Source organism: Pimephales promelas, chromosome 1 (assembly GCF_988280905.1).
Source record: "Pimephales promelas chromosome 1, fPimPro1.hap1.1, whole genome shotgun sequence".
In the NCBI taxonomy this organism is placed as follows: Eukaryota; Metazoa; Chordata; class Actinopteri; order Cypriniformes; family Leuciscidae; genus Pimephales; species Pimephales promelas.
In genome coordinates this window covers 34139558-34144539 of record NC_142769.1, presented here as the reverse complement: position 1 = coordinate 34144539, position 4982 = coordinate 34139558, and the positions used below count along the sequence as shown (strand labels likewise).

Below are 4982 nucleotides of genomic sequence, written 5' to 3'. Positions count from 1 at the left end.
CCTGAGTGCAACAATGGAGGCTCTAGACCCTTCCAGAGCTGAGATATCGAAAATCAAAAGTTCGACCCGAAAAAAAAAAACGTCAGTGTTACCCCTTACGTTTTTTTTTTTTTTGGGCGAAAAATTAAGTATCCCCAATCTTCTCAAAACTCTGGATTCTGATAGAGGGCCATGAGACTTAGACCAGAGTGCAACAATGGAGGCTCTAGACCCTTCCAGAGCTGAGATATCGAAATTCAAAATTTCGACCAGAAAAAAAAACGACAGTGTTACCCCTTACGTTTTTTTTTTTTTTTTGGGCGAAAAATTAAGTATCCCAAATCTTCTCAAAACTCTGGATTCTGATAGAGGGCCATGAGACTTAGACCTGAGTGCAACAATGGAGGCTCTAGACCCTTCCAGAGCTGAGATATCGAAAATCAAAATTTCGACCCGTAAAAAAAACGACAGTGTTACCCCTTACGGTTTTTTTTTTTGGGGCGAAAAATTAAGTATCCCCAATCTTCTCAAAACTCCGGATTCTGATAGAGGGCCATGATACATAGACCTGAGTGCAACAATGGAGGCTCTAGACCCTTCCAGTGCTGAGATATCGAAATTCAAAATTTCGACCCGTAAAAAAAACCACAGTGTTACCCCTTAAGTTTTTTTTTTTTGGGCGAAAAATTAAGTATCCCCAATCTTCTCAAAACTCTGGATTCTGATAGAGGGCCATGAGACTTAGGCTGCGTCCGAAACCGCATACTTCCCTACTATATAGTAGGGAAAAAGCAGTAGGCGAGTGAATAAGTATGTCCGAATCCTTAGTATCCAAAAAGAGTAGGCGAGAATTACCAGAGTGACGTACTAATTATCGCGAGATTCGGGCATACGTATACTTATAGTACGTCCGAATATTCCTACTTTCGTACTATATAGTAGGGGAAAACAGTATTTGAAAGGAGTAGTATGTCCGAAACCTCAGTTCTCATAAAAGAGTAGGCGAGAAGTTCCCGGATGATCTCCTGCTTTCGCCAAGATTTTTGAGTGTTCATCCGATGGATACTCTTCTATCCCAGGAGGCCACGGGAGAGCATTCGTCATTATCAACATCGCGGAGATCAGCGAAGCAGGGGGTTTTCAAATGTGAGTAAACACGGTTCCTTGTGTTTAAATCGTATGTGTTAAACTACTATAGAGTAAACGTTTTAACTGTTGAAGGTCTAAAGGACTTAGACAGTATAGTATAGTTGTGATTTTGCTGTAAACACATGTTTTATTAGTTAGTTAAACAGGGGAGCTCCAGTAAGTAGGCTAACGTTACACGTAAGTTTCTAAAATGGATTTGAATAACCATATAACGTTACATCTTAAACACGCTTATTTAAAATGTATATTTACATCTGAAATGAAAATATTGTTTAAGTATTGCAGACGAGCACATCCCAACATGAAAAATACATCTGAGTGATGTAACGTTATGTGTGCTATTATGAAGGATAATTCACTGTTGTCAACACTACTTACATTAGACAAATGTGCTGTAAATACGGTAAATAAACAAATCTATAAAGTAACTAAATATGTTATATTTAATTTGTCCCTTATTAGTGTTGATATATTAAGGAAAATTTAAGTTGGATTAAAAGTGAGTTAACACATCAACCTCAGCATGTAAATTCAGTGTTGAGCTCGTAATGTGAATCTTGTCTGTATGTTACAAGGACAGAAGAACACGCGTGTGTTTATCCGGTGGAGAGAGGCTCATGATGCTGAATGCTGTCATCAAAGGCTTTGGGTGAGTATACTACAGAAATGGATATCAAAATCTATTCAATCTTAATTTGTAGTTTATTTGAATTATTGTAAATTCAAGTAGAGACATTACAACACTTTTCTGATTCTTGATTTCTGTGCATTTGCTGCATAGCTTTTGTGGTGGAGCAGGACCTGCAAGGAAAGATGATGGCAGCATTTGTTTTAGGGATTTTACTCAAATATAAAGTAAGGTTATTTTTAATAGATAAATCAAATGACATTGTGTTAAAATGACTGCTTTTGTATAATGTTTGTGCATTTTTGTAGGATCTGAAATGTCTGCAGACTGGTGTGAGCACTGAGGATGAGGAGCCCAGAGGTGCATCCTGGAAGTGGTGCCATAGATGAGTCCCTCCATCTCTCCACCTGCCCTTATGAGTCCCTCCATCTGTCCATCTGCCTTTACGAGACCCTCGATCTCTCCACCTGCCCTTATTGCCTCAGATTGTGAAGCGCAGCACAACAACAAGCTCTGGGAAGAAGGCACAGTCCCCTCTGGTGAATTCATCAGAATAAAGCTGCAGAATGGGAACCGCTGTGTTGAGTCGGCATGATGTGGTGTTCAGCGGCTGTAAATACATGCTTGTAGTTTGAATAAAGCTTTGTTTCATGTGTTGTTGACTTGTATAATGCATTTGTTTATTGTGATGGTTACTTTTATTTGTTCTTTTACTCATTTATTCATTTTTATTATTGTTGTCAGTATATAAAATGTAATTATTTAATTAATGTATCCATTAATTCATCGATTGACTGATAATTGAGATGTTTCACTGCATTTATGAATATAAATGTATTCATGCATAACTGTCATATGACAAAACAAATTACATTTTGCTTGTTATATTAAATTATATTTTTAGTATATAAAAAAGTTATATAATTATTTTGTTTAAGTTTTGGGGTGGGCTAACAATGCAATTCATTCTGAGGTAATATTAATTTTTAAGGAGTGATACTTACATTTTTCGAGTATAAAATCAACAGTTTTCTCCAAAAGAGATCTTCGAGCAGCTGCCCGTCTCCTTTGTGCAGACATTACAAACGCAGAGGAAAACTGTTCTAGGTTGTGCTGTCGAGTCACTGATGGTATGAAGTGTTAGTACACCTGTCACTCATAATTAAAACTTATAAACGTATTACATACAAGATCGTGGAAAGATACCATAATAGTCATAATGACAAAACAGAAAACATAAAGATCATTGGTTTGTTTACATCATAATACAGGAAAAAGGAACAATAACAAGGCTAAATATCTTTAAATAGTTCTTCATAATACATGAAAAATGTTGTTGTTTTGTTGTTATAGGTCTGAGGGATGAAACGAGGTAAATTCATCAAGAAAAGGAGGAAAACTTAAAGGAGAAACGTTTTGGGTATAAAATAAAGAAATTAACAACATATATTCAAGAGGTGATGATTTGGGGGTTTCTTAATAAAAAAAAATATCAGCTGTTTCTTCAACAATACCACAACAAAATGAGAAAGTTTCATCAATGTCAAGATATTTATAGATAGAAGAATTAAGCGTGTCGCTGTTCATTTCTTTGCGCTTGTGATATGATGATAACACGTTGTAGTAGGTCACATGATAACGTCAACATGGCAGATGTCCGGTTCTCATTCATACTCAACGAGATTTGGCTATAAAGTACCTACTCTTTTAGCGCTCGTTGAGTAAGTGCTTATTGAAATTAAGTACCTACTCATTGAGTATGCGGTTTTGGACGCAGCCTTAGACCTGAGTGCAACAATGGAGGCTCTAGACCCTTCCAGAGCTGAGATTTCGAAAATCAAAATTTCGACCCGTAAAAAAAACGACAGTGTTACCCCTTACGTTTTTTTTTTTGGGGCGAAAAATTAAGTATCCCCAATCTTCTCAAAACTCTGGATTCTGATAGAGGGCCATGAGACATAGACCTGAGTGCAACAATGGAGGCTCTAGACCCTTCCAGTGCTGAGATATCTAAACTCAAAATTTCGACCCGAAAAAAAAAAACGACAGTGTTACCCCTTACGTTTTTTTTTTTGGGCAAAAAATTAAGTATCCCCAATCTTCTCAAAACTCTGGATTCTGATAGAGGGCCATGAGACTTAGACCTGAGTGCAACAATGGAGGCTCTAGACCCTTCCAGAGCTGAGATATCGAAATTCAAAATTTCGACCCGAAAAAAAAAACCGACAGTGTTACCCCTTATGTTTTTTTTTTTTGGGCGAAAAATTTAGTATCCCCATTCTTCTCAAAACTCTGGATTCTGATAGAGGGCCATAAGACATAGACCTGAGTGCAACAATGGAGGCTCTAGACCCTTCCAGTGCTGAGATATCGAAACTCAAAATTTCGACCCGAAAAAAAAAAAACGACAGTGTTACCCCTTACGTTTTTTTTTTTGGGCAAAAAATTAAGTATCCCCAATCTTCTCAAAACTCTGGATTCTGATAGAGGGCCATGAGACTTAGACCTGAGTGCAACAATGGAGGCTCTAGACCCTTCCAGAGCTGAGATATCGAAATTCAAAATTTCGACCCGAAAAAAAAAACCGACAGTGTTACCCCTTATGTTTTTTTTTTTGGGCGAAAAATTTAGTATCCCCATTCTTCTCAAAACTCTGGATTCTGATAAAGGGCCATAAGACATAGACCTGAGTGCAACAATGGAGGCTCTAGACCCTTCCAGTGCTGAGATATCGAAACTCAAAATTTCGACCCGAAAAAAAAAAACCGACAGTGTTACCCCTTATGTTTTTTTTTTTGGGCGAAAAATTTAGTATCCCCATTCTTCTCAAAACTCTGGATTCTGATAGAGGGCCATAAGACATAGACCTGAGTGCAACAATGGAGGCTCTAGACCCTTCCAGTGCTGAGATATCGAAACTCAAAATTTCGACCCGAAAAAAAAAAAACGACAGTGTTACCCCTTACGTTTTTTTTTTGGGCGAAAAATTAAGTATCCCCAATCTTCTCAAAACTCTGGATTCTGATAGAGGGCCATGAGACATAGACCTGAGTGCAACAATGGAGGCTCTAGACCCTTCCAGTGCTGAGATATCGAAATTCAAAATTTCGACCAGAAAAAAAAAAACGACAGTGTTACCCCTTACGTTTTTTTTTTTGGGCGAAAAATTAAGTATCCCCAATCTTCTCAAAACTCTGGATTCTGATAGAGGGCCATGAGACTTAGA

The 4982-nt window shown here is 37.6% G+C and overlaps 1 long non-coding RNA gene across 2 annotated transcripts; it reads left to right on the top strand.

Annotated features, from left to right (window-relative positions):
* Positions 1-717: 717 nt before the first annotated feature.
* Positions 718-2427, top strand: LOC148998463 (uncharacterized). Of its 2 annotated transcripts, none has more exons than XR_016161683.1 (4): positions 718-1125; positions 1704-1777; positions 1910-1983; positions 2065-2427. It is a non-coding gene; the product is annotated as an uncharacterized LOC148998463 (long non-coding RNA). The 2 variants fall into 2 exon arrangements; XR_016161677.1 differs by having other exon boundaries at positions 722-1125; positions 1709-1777.
* The last annotated feature ends 2555 nt before the right edge of the window (positions 2428-4982 follow it).